This window comes from Erpetoichthys calabaricus, chromosome 8 (assembly GCF_900747795.2).
Source record: "Erpetoichthys calabaricus chromosome 8, fErpCal1.3, whole genome shotgun sequence".
Taxonomy (NCBI): Eukaryota; Metazoa; Chordata; class Cladistia; order Polypteriformes; family Polypteridae; genus Erpetoichthys; species Erpetoichthys calabaricus.
Window position 1 is genome coordinate 112,754,114 of NC_041401.2, and position 14,068 is coordinate 112,768,181.

A 14,068-nucleotide genomic window follows, 5' to 3' on the forward strand; every position below is an offset into this window, starting at 1 on the left:
GTCCTTTTGCCACTTCGCATTTCTGCCGTGAGCTGTGTGTTCTGCTTGTCTCTTATCATTGTTTTAAGAGCTGGGACCACATGAAATGTGTCTGCCAAAAGCATTCCAACATCTACTAGGTTAGATGTCCATGAACTTGTTTTAAATTGTTTGTAAGTAGGGCGTGCAAAAGTCACCTTCTCACGAGTTTTGCTTCCTAAGGTTGTAATGTCTTGTCTCGTGTGATGTCAAAGTGTCTCTTCGAGATGATCACATCTCAATCGCTTAGCTCAAACTCCCCAGAGGCGCGCTATGCTCCTGCCACTTTGCGTCTCTCCCGCTCTAATTGTGAAAGGGGGGAGTTGAATGCTCGCTAAGGAGATGTGGACGGATTAGCTGTTGCTGCCGAGGTGCTTGTTCTGCTTGTCACGCTGTGTGTCGATCATTTAAAAGCCTGTACAGCAGCTGTCCTTTTGTCTCACTGCCTTGTCTCGCGTAACATTAAAGTGTCTCTTTCGGGACGTCAAATTGTCTTCTGAGAAGATCACGTCTCGTCTCCCTCCCAAGATTTTCCAAGATTTTATTTTATAATAGAGAGAAATTATTCTCATTAGCTTTATAAATGCCTTTTAGAATTTATTTGCATAATTAGTTTTTGGTTCCTAAAGAGTTGTGGTTGTAGAATTTCTAGACCCCAGTTTGAGGTGCCAACTGGGTCATCCCTTTTTTTTCCCCACAGACAATGAAAATGAAAACCAAAAGCAGAAAAGCCTCTAAATGCTGTAAACACCATTGATAAGCAGGTTTTAAGTCAGTCAAAGATACATTCTTCCAGAAGGGGCTGGGTCAGATGCTTTCGGTAGGTGACTTCTCAGTGCTGTGGGTGAAGTAGAGGAGACATAATTTGCGGCAGTGCCCCCCTCCTTTGTCTCAGTGGGTTACAACATACTTCAAGTCAGCCTGCAATGAGGTCCTCCAATGCGCATGTGTGGCAGAAGCCATTACCACTGAAATTGTACTATACGTGATACTTTTTGATACCAGGGCAAAAACAGAAATCCCATTCAGTGGGTTTTTATTAAAAAGCCTGCATTTATTGATGTGAACAATATTGTGGCTTTTTTGGTAATGCAGTATAAACTATAAATACAGTAGGAATGGTTAGATCGATTGGCCGCTGAACTAAATTGGTCAATTTTCATCAAAAAAAAAAACCTAACTGTGATTGGTAAATTGGCTGATCACAAAAACTAATGTTTTCTTCCCCTGCTTTTCTAAGCATTACTGTAATTTAGTTGCAGTGCTTCTTTATGCAAGGTATTATGCTACATGAGCCAGTGAGAAATAATTGGAAAATTAGCTTTTACAATAAAGTAAGTGAAGTAATAAACAGAAAAAGAAAAAGTCATCCTGTGCAATTAGACAACAAAAAAAGGTACTTTAATAAATTCAGACCTTTTTATTTTAGAAAGATAAAAATGTATAGTATATAGCTAGAACTTGATTTATGTTGTCCATTAATGAAAACAGACACCATTTTAGTTTTTACAGCGAGCTTGTTTTAAGTGCAGCAGCTTACAGTACTTTTCAGTCGGGAAAAATAAAAAAAAGTTATTTTACTCCTTAATAATGTGCAAATCTGTTTCTAAACTAATTCCATAATGGGATAAAAGTGCCAATGGTGCACTTTCATGTGTTTTTTTTTTTTTTTTAAAGTAATAACAAGTACGATTCATGCACTTGTGGGCTGAATTTCTCCTGTGTGAAAACTAACCATTTCCAGTTATGATGCGGTGCTGCAGCTTCACAACTGTGAGCCTTTGTTTTATGTAGGTTGTACTCATACATTTATCATATAGTTTTGTGCCTTCCGGAGTAATTTGTCTACTTGCTGTCACACATGAGTGGAATACCAACTTTCTCCGATACTGTAAAAAAAAGATGGTACTGTCATTATTTGGATCTTTGATGCTGAATTAGTCCTGAAATATCAGTTCTTTTGACATCCCTAATCCTTAATGAGCAGGATTAAAATGACAAATACAATTTACATGGTGTACATTTAGTGTCTCAGAAGAAATGCTGGCCCTATGTCTGTTATAACTGGTTTGAGTGAGGATGGGCATTAAGTGAGGAGACTGTGCGAAAAGAATCAGAGTGGCATTTTTTAGCACTCATATCATGAAATAACCAATGGCTAAAGGCACACCATTTCAGTGTAATACAAAGATTGTGGACAATATTAGTCAGGATGGCCTCAAAGTCAGCCATTATCCTTCTTTCTGACACAGTCTCCAATTAGTGTGTGGTCAATTCTGTAATTTAGCTGACTTTTCTGATGTTTATTTAGGCACCTTGCATCCCATGAGCTGGTGTGACTCTCCCATCAGACCACAATTTTGAACATTGTGCAAGTATTGAAGCTTACTGTTTTTGTTTAGCAGGTTTTTCTAATACATTTCACTATTCAGATGGATGTATTTAAACAGATTTATTCAGATGGATGTATTTAACCTCCTTAGTGTTATGTTTGCCCCTGGAATAAAAAGCCAACATTTTTAAATTTTTCTTTCAATAATTAAAAATGTTGGGCGGCACGGTGGCGCAGTGGGTAGCGCTGCTGCCTCGCAGTTGGGAGACCTGGGGACCCGGGTTCGCTTCCCGGGTCCTCCCTGCGTGGAGTTTGCATGTTCTCCCCGTGTCTGCGTGGGTTTCCTCCGGGCGCTCCGGTTTCCTCCCACAGTCCAAAGACATGCTGGTTAGGTGGATTGGTGATTCTAAATTGGCCCTAGTGTGTGCTTGGTGTGTGGATGTGTTTGTGTGTGTCCTGCGGTGGGTTGGCACCCTGCCCGGGATTGGTTCCTGCCTTGTGCCCTGTGTTGGCTGGGATTGGCTCCAGCAGACCCCCGTGACCCTGTGTTCGGATTCAGCGGGTTGGAAAATGGATGGATGGATAATTAAAAATGTTATTACGTGTATCACAAATATGTAAATACCTAAATGTCTAAGTACTGGCTGAGCCTGGGCGTATTTAGCTTCTGAGATCAGGCGCGTTCACACTGGTGTGGCCGTATCCAAGTACTGCATCCACTAGTGTCCACTTCTTCATGGGATACGTTTTGAAACAGTCCACAACATAGAGTGCAATGTCACAGTTGGGACAGCATAAGCATGTTTCTTTGTCACAAAAATGTTCACCTAAGTTGGTCCAAGGTGCATATCCAGGAAAATATTCAGCAAATAAGGTCACAGGTGAACACTGCATATTTGTTGCAAAAAAATGCTTTGTCGATTTTCACTGATCAACACTAATTCCTATGAGTACAATAAATTGAGTTGGGATTAGGGGCAAGGTGCGTTTGAGTGAGGTAGAGTGGAGGGGATTCTGAGCTAAAACTCTGGTAGGAAAACAGGTGGGTTTGTCTTTAAACTTGTCATGGCTGATTGTATGTCTTAATGTGTTGAGTCTTAATGTGTTGATTCTCACATTAAGCAAGTTATTGAAAATAAAAATAGCTTTGTATTTTATGTTTCTTGTATCACTAGAGAGCAGGATTTGTAGCATTTTGCAAGTCTTACAAAATATTGTCATGCTTATGATTATTTTTTTTTTCACTGGAAATTTCTTTGAGAACTTATGTAGGCAGAGTAACTAGGTGGTGGTGCTGCTGGCAGTTCATAGGAAAGCAGAGATGTGTCTCATTTTATCAGCTGCAAACAGTGAAGCCATTTTCCTCAAAACAAATCCTGGTGAAATTGATTGTGACTAGTCAAACACAATACATATAGTCACTATTCATTTATGTTTTTCTTTCTTCTATGCTGTGTTGCAAGAGGCTGTATCATAAAATGCTACTGCTATTCTCTGAATGGTCTATTTGTGCTTTGCAAATGGAGAAAAAATATATACTAGCGTTGTAATTGGTGAATGATTTATTATCGTAGGAGCCAACATAATATCAGGCAACTTATAAAACATATCTATATATATAAAATCCCTATGTGCGTCCAGGTGTCTGTGTGTGGGTGTCTTCTGGTGAAGTGCGCATGCGCGGGGCACGGTGCTATGCGCGATATTACTGTCAGAGAAAGTTAGAGGCGTTTTACGGAAATACAAACCAGTATTACTGTGAGAGGAAATTAAAGGTACACAATACAGTGACGCATATTACAGCCACATACAAGCCAGTATTACTGTCAGAGGAGATTAAAGGCATATTACCGACGTGCATGCCTGTATTACCGCCAGAGAAAATTAAAGGTATATTACGGACGTATATTACGGACGTACAAGCCAGCGGATGTACAAGACGGTATCCTTCAATAAGGGCGCGCACAGGCATCCTTCAATAAGGGCACGCACAAAAAGGCGAGCCTCAAAAGGACAACCTCAATTGGGCGCAGCGATTAAAGGCGCGCGTAAATAAAGATCTGCACCTGTTGCTCTTCACATATTCCAGAGCCATTTGAACTAAATAATCTACGCGCCCTTATTGAATAGAGCCGTACAAGACAGTATTACTGTCACAGAAAATGAAAGACACACAATACACGGCGGCAGCCCACGAAGAACGGTCAGCTCAGCAAGTAAACATCAACAAAAGAGAGGCTGAAAGAAAGAAAAATACGACCAACAAAAAGAATGAGGTCAAAGTCCCTTGCCATTTAATATAGACTGTTCCTACTAATGTTTATGCACTACTGTTCTAGCGCCCGTTATTGTTACGGGCTAAATGACTAGTATGTTAATAAAATGCTTAAGAGTGATTAGTAGAAAATTATAAATGATGGTAAACAAACTTTTACATCACTACAGTAAACGAAGTCTCAAGGTTTGATGAAAACTAGCCATCCAAGAAAACCAGAGTTAGTTGACCATTGATTAACTGTATTAATGAATTGTAGGTCTGGAATCAGGGTATAGGAACAGAAGGTCTGAGCAGTCACAAAATGCTTTCTGAAGAAGTTTTTTTTTTTTAACAATGCTTAGAACATTCATGAGAGACCTGTGGCAGTGGTGATTTTCGTAATTCGTACTACTGTATTTGTCCTCATTTTCCTCAATAAATAAATTATTGAATACATACTGTCTTTAACACACTCTAAGATATTTAACATGGAATGTTTATTATTACTGGGAATTAAACAGCATTCAGTGTGATAGCTAATCAAATAATTTATTATGAAAACTCCACAGTAATGGTCTTATTGGTGATATTAAGTGCCTCATACAGGAATGTACAAGTAGATGTATCCCCAAGAATTGTTGGCCCATATTCAAATTAGAGAGTAAGACTGCTGTATTACATCATATCCCATGCACCCTGGTTTGATTCAAGCTTGTTTCCAGTTTCTCTGGAATTGATTTCAAAACTGTCAAGAAAGGTTACAGTTTTTTTGCTGTAACCTGTAATGGAAATTAGTGGATGTATATGGAATGTTTCACCAGAGGTTAGATTTTCAGAAGTGATATAACACAGAAAAATTGACTTTCACTTTATTTGAACGGCAGCTACAGAGAATTTGGCAGACTTCACCTTTATCAAAGCAACGTTGTTTCCATTAGCACCTGTTGTTGCATCTGTATAAAATAAGAGATGTAAGAGACAGTAAACCGATGGACAGTCTTTATTAGAAGAGGCAGTCTACAACAGAGGTGGTTCAACAGTGTTCAGTAGTTCCCCATGAATGTAAGTAACTGTTGTATAACAGCTTTGTAGCGGTCCAGTGCCACTAAGATTCACACCGTCAAAAAGATGGTGATATATTTATTTTTATGGAGGAGATCCCAGGGACGCTCCCAGCCTTGGCCCTACCCGAACACACTCACAAACAGAGACAAAATAATGTACACTGGAATCAAACAACAGTTAAAGAATATAATGAAATTAAATAAAATAAATGAAAACAATACCACCCCTGTACCCCTACGGCGATATTACATAAAACACACAAACATAAACAACCCCCCACAGCAAAGTCCATGGAAAACAGCTCCGGATATAATGAAATGATGACGATAGTAAGTCCAGAGATCTGTATGTTGAAATCATCAGTGGCTTCTAATGTCTGATGTCTAAAAATTATATAACTAACGCCAACGGACTTAATGTACTATATGAGAAATAAGAGTTTAAAACAAAATAACATGCCTCACTGATTGAGCCCCAGCTCTTTTATAAATATTCCCCTTTTTACATTGTATCATTATTATTTCTCATGTTATTAGTATTATTGTTAGCCCTCATCTTTTCTTGAGATCACATTTAAATGAGTGTTGTTTGGGGTTCCACAGCCCTAATGTTGTAGGTGAAAAAAATAAATAAAAAAACATAAATTGAAAATAAGCCTTGTCATTTGTCCTCAAATGTTTTCTTTCTTCTGACTTATGAGTACATGGAAAATAAAGGTTTAACCCTCTACTTTACCATAATATAGGTGAGCACATTTGGAAAAGAAGAAGAAATCCTTAAATTAACTAATGTTATTATTCCCTCAAGTAATGAGATATTTCATTTCTTCACTTTTCTTCTTTCACTTTACAATATTTTGTGGAGCTCAAAATTAATTAGTTTGCTACAAAGAAAAAATAATGTCACAGCAAATCTGTTACAAGTGCTGATTGTGTCATCCTCTGGTTCGACTGACTGAGGCAGTTGCTTTTCGTATTCTGTATGTAGTGGAAACCAGGGTTCAAGTCGGAAAAAAATTATCAGAAGTGATATATGTATAACCTAAATCGACAAAATAATTTTGAGAGATACTGTGGAAGGATCTGTTCTGGAATTTTCCCCACTTAGAATCACCATCAAAATGCAATGACTGATTTGCAGAAGGCAGCTCAGATGTTTACAGTAATTCATATTCTGTTCATCTATGAATCCCGCCTTTGACATGGATGATAATAAACCAGCTGTGGCAGATCAGGCTGAATTCGCTCTGCTAGAACCAAAATTCAAAGGTGTGAATCTGGAGCGCATCAGAAAGGCTGAGAGATATGGTCACTAGCACACTGTCATACACACACAGGAAACTTTAAGGTGAGCACTGTTAGTATTATGTGATCCATACTCTGTAGTTGAAATCTACTGTATATGTAAATTGTAATGTGAGTAAGTGTATGTGCTGCACAACTAATTACCACTGTCATTCAAATAGAAACAGTGCCATGGATATACCACTGTGGACGCCTTTGTGGTGATAGGAGAACTCTGCGATTTCTACTGAGGTTGGCATTAAGCTCGAGTGCTCTGGCAAGAGCAGCAGAATAAACACATATGGACCTGCTTTCAAAAAAAGCATCTGACTTAACAGAAACATCCATCCCTCATGAACACATCATTAAGATCTGGATAGGCGGTTGTAGCTCGATAAACAAGGATTTGAAATGCAAAGCTGACGTGCGCAGTGGAGATGGCTGCCCTGCACCCAGTGCAGTCCGAAGCAGTAAGCTATCATGCGCAGTAGAAATGGCAAAAAGTGCGGTCCGAAGCAGTAAGCTGACATGCGCAGTGAAAATAAAGCGTGGAGCTCTGTTTGAAATACGAAGCAGATATTTGCATGGGGACTGAAGCACGGTTTGAAGTGAGAATGAAACCTGGAGTACGGTTTGAAACACTGAGCAGACATGTTCACTGGGAATGAAGCATGGAGCGCGGTTTAAAACAAAGAGCAAACATGCACACTGGGATAGAAGCATGGAGCACTGTTTGAAACACAGAGCAGACACGCACACTGGGACTGAAGCATGGAGCAAGGTTCGAAGCACTCAGCTGACGTGCAGTTCATAGGACACATTGTGAAACCTCGACACATTCAAAGCCATTGTACTGTACGTTGTTGTGAGTCTACCATACATTTTACACATAACCCCCTAGTGATATTTTCTAATTTGTATTGACATTACACACTTCAGTTGAAATAGTTCAGTGACAGACTGAAGTGAGAATTCAGGTAGCTGCTGACAGTTGATTATTGTTATTGTGGCTTACTGTGATTTCCTTTGTCTGATACATAGTGTCAAAGGTATATTATTATATATATTAAGAGTTTCACTGTAAAACGTAGTAAACTTCATATATCAGTGTTTGGAGACACTGGTGTTGTACTGAATTTATACTGTAGAAAAACGTGACATATACTACAGTCCAGCATGCTTAAATGTGTGTCTTCGTTTTTGATTGCTCTGCGGCACTTCCCTTTTCAGACAAATCACTATAAGTAGTTTCAGCCAATCAGTGCCTTCCAAACATCCAACATCAAAAATGACAGTGTGATCGTTCAGTGTTATAGACGAGCGCTTTATTTACTTGGGTTGAGTTGTTAGATTATTTGCTGTTAAGTATTGTTTGAGTTATAGTATAACAGATTGTTAGCTTACTTCAAATCGATAGAGATGCAAACATGTGCCTCTTAAATTATATATTGAAATGACTACGTTTACTGTGTACATTGTAGGAAGTTCTAATTTTCATGTTTTCCTGTGAATATGCATTATAATTCCTCAGTGTTACATATTATTCGTCACTACTCGCTAATGTGTATATACAAACATTTTAAAGGAAGTGTTTATTGAACTGATTGTAGCAGACTTGTCATCTTCTTAAAATGACTTAATTTGAATGATATCTACAATTAAGCATAAGGTCAAATATCAAGGATGCTGTGAGTTTATGTGGACTGTGCTGTATTTTTTTTTGTTTGTTTGTGACATTGTCTCAGTAGAGAGTGCGTGCCGTTAACAATGTATTCTGTCCTAAATGATGGCTCACAAGCTTTTTTTGATAGTTTCTGACGGACAATCCTTCTAACTTTTATTATTATATTTTGACAATGTTTATTTTAATTTAATCAGAATTATTTTAAAAAATATTACCCGTATTCAATGCCCAAGTAAATATTTAACGTTTGGTGAGAATAAACAAAAAAGTAACAACACATACAGTAATCCCTCGCTATATCGCGCTTCGCCTTTCGCGGCTTCACTCCATCGCAGATTTTATATGTAAGCATATTTAAATATATATCGCAGATTTTTCGCTGCTTCGCGGGTTTCTGCGGACAGTGGGTCTTTTAATTTCTGGTACATGCTTCCTCAGTTGGTTTGCCCAGTTGATTTCATACAAGGGACGCTATTGGCAGATGGCTGAGAAGCTACCCAGCTTACTTTCTCTCTCTCTCTCTTGCGCTGACGTAGGGGGGTGTGAGCAGGGGGGCTGTTCGCACACCTAGACGATACGGACGCTCCCGTCTAAAAATGCTGAAAGATTATCTTCACGTTGGCTACCTTCTGTGCAGCTGCTTCGTGAAGCGACATGCTACACAGTGCTTCGCATACTTAAAAGCACGAAGGGCACGTATTGATTTTTTTATCTGTCTCTCTCTCTCTCTCTCTGCTCCTGACGGAGGGGGTGTGAGCTGCCGCCTTCAACCGCTTTGTGCCTTGGTGCTTCGCATACTTAAAAGCCAAACAGCACTATTGATTTGTTTGCTTCTTTGAAGAGGAAGATATGTTTGCATTCTTTTAATTGTGAGACTGATCTGTCATCTCTGTCTTGTCATGGAGCACAGTTTAAACTTTTGAAAAAGAGACAAATGTTTGTTTGCAGTGTTTGAATAACGTTCCTGTCTCTCTACAACCTCCTGTGTTTCTGCGCAAATCTGTGACCCAAGCATGACAATATAAAAATAACCATATAAACATATGGTTTCTACTTCGCGGATTTTCTTATTTCGCGGGTGGCTCTGGAACGCAACCCCCGCGATGGAGGAGGGATTACTGTATAGTAGTTATGTTGTGTTTTTTATAATTAACAAACTTCAGCATTTGTCGTTAAATGTTTTAAGTTTGGCAGTGGAATGCTTCAGTATGTATTCCACTTCTGAAGGTGTCCATTGTCGGTTTTCTCCATTGCGTTTGGTCCCTGTGTAATGCATGCCAGTGTGGCTGATAATCGGTGTGGCAGCAGACAAGCTCAGGTAATGGGAGACAAGACACTTTCTCACCATGATGCCCAGGCTTTTCTCATAAATATTCCCATCTTTTGCTTTTTCTCATTATTGCCATATTAGTATTATTAATATTGAAAATGCATGTAGAGATAATGTGTGTCCTATTTTATGTGTATGACAGGAAGGATGGTAAAGCTTTGAATGAAACTTAGTGTTAATGGTCAGTGACAAGTGACAACAGATGCCTGTCTTTGGGTAACAAGAGCAGAGAAATGTTGAATGAGCCAGTGACTTGGATTGTGTAACTGGAAGATGGTTTAAGAATACAGAAACAACAGAAGTTCTGTCTTAATAATTCTATTTACATAAATGATTTATTCTTTCAGTTCAGATGACTTCTTATTTACTGATCCCTCGTAAGCCTTTGACAATGCACATTTCACAAGGGACGAATGTTGCTGACAATGTTTGGTGCTTTTTTGAAAGTTTGGCTCCAGATGTGCTTATCAAACTGCTCGTTATTTGAGTACCTGTCAGTATGTGAGTGATCTTTATATCCACCTCTGGATGAATTTTCTAAGTTTCTTTACAACTTTTTTGTCTCATTAACACTGAAGTCCCGAGGTTCCCACAAATTAAATAAGACACTATTGATGGCACTGATTCTGTTTTGACGATAGTTGTAATTAGTTATTAAGCACATGCTTTTACTCATATTGCATTTTGGAAATCAACAGTACATATCAGCTACATATTTGAAAATTACTGAATACTAAAAATATTTAATGAGGAGCGTTTTGCGTATATACTATTATGATGACCACGTCAGCCTATTCCTATATTTATTATTAAAGGAAGGATGAAGCATACTAAACACAGATAACTCATTCTGAAACATTAGCTTTTGCCTGAGACGCTAACTTTCATAGAAATCCATCATCTTTGTGCGAGGTGTAGAAGCAATAGTGAGCTGCTCTCTCAAGCCCATTGATTTGGACAGACATAAGTGGACTCTCATAGCAGGAGCACAGTGAGACAGAGCAATGGAAATGAACCACAGCTGAGTGTGGCGATTCATGTTCATCCTCTGTATAACCAACGGTCCTTTTTAAGTTCCACTTTTTACCCGTGTTTATGTTCCCTAGTGTACTACCTGACAGATGGTTGCAGTTGAAGACACTGCTCACATTGATACAGGTATATGACTGTTTTTATGTAACAACTGAATAACATTTTCTGTTAGTTTGGTTTTAAAATAATTTCAGCTATGCCTGAAAACCGTTAGCTTAGATAGTAAGAGGTGTTGATTAATGTGATTAAGGAAAAATAATGTGTTATACCTTTCAAAATGAAGTACATGCATTAGCACTTCCCTTAATGATATAGCTTATGCATAACTGTAAAAGAATTTTAGGTAAAATAGAGCAAAGTTTAGTGCTGGCTCTTGTGGAATGCGCAGTAACTATTTATTAGATTTCATTTGTTCAGCATGTTTTAGAAGTTATTTCTTTTCAATACTTTTTTCAAATCATTCATTTATTTAAAAGAATTTCAGAATGATTCTTTGCAAAGGTTTACCATTGAAAAAGAATGTTTTGAAACTGTCAAAGATGTACATTAATGATATTGGATTGACCGAGACTGTTGTAAGCATTGCGGATGAACTGACAGGAAAAGCATCTAAAAGGCACAAAATACCAATAAGTTGGCCACCAGAACAAACTGTATGTACGTTGTGTCTTCTGGCAACAACTTAGCTACATGTTGTAAACAAGATTTTGCAATTGTAACTAACTGTTATTTTATCATTCACAGACTAGATGAGTGCATGGAGGTGCAGAGTATAACAGAAGCCTTATTTTACTTGCTGGCAAAGCAAAATAAGTGCTTTTGAAGCAATTGAACCATTGTAGCTGTAATATGGAGTTTATGCAAACTTTTTTTTTCTTAAAACTTAAATCCAGAATGAAATGCTACTTATTGTCAATCTTTCAGGTACTGCCTCTTCATAGGCAAATTTTGCTGTATTTACAATTCACTGTGACATTATTAACCTTACTGCGGTGGGTTGACGCCCTGCCCGGGATTGGTTCCTGCCTTGCGCCCTATGTTGCCTGGGATTGGCTCCAGCAGACCCCCGTGACCCTGTGTTTGGATTCAGCGGGTTGGAAAATGGATGGATGGATGGATGGATTATTAACCTTACTTTACTTTTTATTAACTTGGACTGAAATGTTTAGATGCTCTCAACAAAATATTTACATTATCCTTTACTATAACTTTGTTTTGTCATGTTAGCCATGTAGTTTTGCCTTGTGACAGTGTTCGATTTATAGAGTGGGTTTGGAGGCATTTAGTATTTTTGAGGTGTGCTTTCAAGCTCCTTCTCCTATCTTCTTTTTGACACATTTATCATTTTTGTTTGTATTTTTTGTTTTAGATTTTTTCCTTTTGTTGACAAGCTTGTTATATTTGATATTGTATTGCTTCTTGATTATTACATAAAGTGTCTTGTTGTTTTTACATTTGCTATAGTATGTATTAAATAAAGATTCAATTTAAGAAGTGAATTTGGGCTACATGCATTCTGGATAAATCATGTGACTTCAGTTGGCAGTTTTAATCACTATGATCTTCTGAAACCAAAAGAGAAAATCTAATTTTACTAAATCAGTAGTAATGAGTATTAATAGTTGACTGGCATCTGTTGGGCACTGTTGCTTTACCTGAATCATTTGTATCAAAATTGTGCTCTTTTTAATTTTTTTAAATTATGTATTATTTCTTACATTCATGCCATCGGTGTAATTATTCTGTAATGTGGTGGGTGCTTAAATTGAAATGGTCTTAATTAGAATAATATACAAAATAATTTGAAACAGATTGACGTAAAGGTAAGAGTCAATGCCCCATTAAAGATTGCTTTCTGTGCCCAGTTAATTGCTGGATTAGGCTCTGATTCCCCATGACTCTAAACTAGATAAGATGTTTCAGAGGGATGTAGAGAGAAAGGTCAAGTATCTTGTATATTTTATTTATGCAAAGCATGTCATTTGTAGCATTTTGCCATTTGTTTTTCTTATCTGTTTTAAAAAAATATCAAGGTGCTGCTACTCTCTCCCAAAAAGTAGCAGGTTCTACCTAAAGTTCTTATAATGTTTAAGAACTCTTTCATAGAAGATAAAAGGTGGACTAGCATTACAATTCAAAATATTAAATTAAAGATCCAGTATGGCTATACTATTTTCATAAATAAACTGTAAGCTCAGATTGAAGTAAATACAATGAAAGAACATCTATACAGAGGTGAACATTTAAAGAGGGGCACTGCAGAATAGGGCTGTTGTAAAAAGGTTGCCTTGCTTTGATGCTGTTCAGTTTTTCATGTCACCATCTTTGATATAAATAAAACTGATCATTAGGCAAACTAGCAGAAGATACCTTGTTTAAAACATGATGTGATATTAATATACTGTTAACCCAACTGGTAATGCTGGAAATGCTAATCAAAGGTTATCTAGTAGACAGGTACTATAGTGTTTTCACATACTATATTTTTAGAAATAAAAACTTTGACCCATATTTGTGGACCATTTTTACATTTAGCTGAACTGTTTTAAATCTGGCATATACAGTTGTGGCCAAAAATATTTGTACTACTGCAGTTTCTTCAGATAATGCACTAATTCTTCCTCAGAATGTTATGAAATTACTAAATGATTGGTGTTAGGATATATATTTCATTTATTTGCATTGGAAGAATGCAGAAAACATTGGGGAAAAAAATCCAAATGCAACCTATTTCTCACAGAAGCCCAAAAAGGGTATTGCCAAAGTTATTGGCACTCATTAGAAGTTATTAGAATTAATTGGCTTTCAAGCACGTACAGTAATCCTGCCAATTGGTATTTCCAATCACCTGTCACAAGTTACGGGTTCTGGCAATTTAAATGTCACATATTCATCCAGTTTAAATGGAGAAAATATGATTTAACTTTTGTTTGGTGTGTCTATCTGCGGTGGGTTGGCACCCTGCCTGGGATTGGTTCCTGCCTTGTGCCCTGTGTTGGCTGGGATTGGCTCCAGCAGACCCCCGTGACCCTGTGTTCAGATTCAGCGGGTTGGAAAATGGATGGAT

General features: G+C 37.7%; 1 protein-coding gene across 1 annotated transcript in view; it reads left to right on the forward strand.

Moving 5' to 3' along the window:
* The window catches only part of hdac4 (histone deacetylase 4), a 552,364-nt gene that overhangs the window by 287,335 nt on the left and 250,961 nt on the right, over window positions 1–14,068 (forward strand).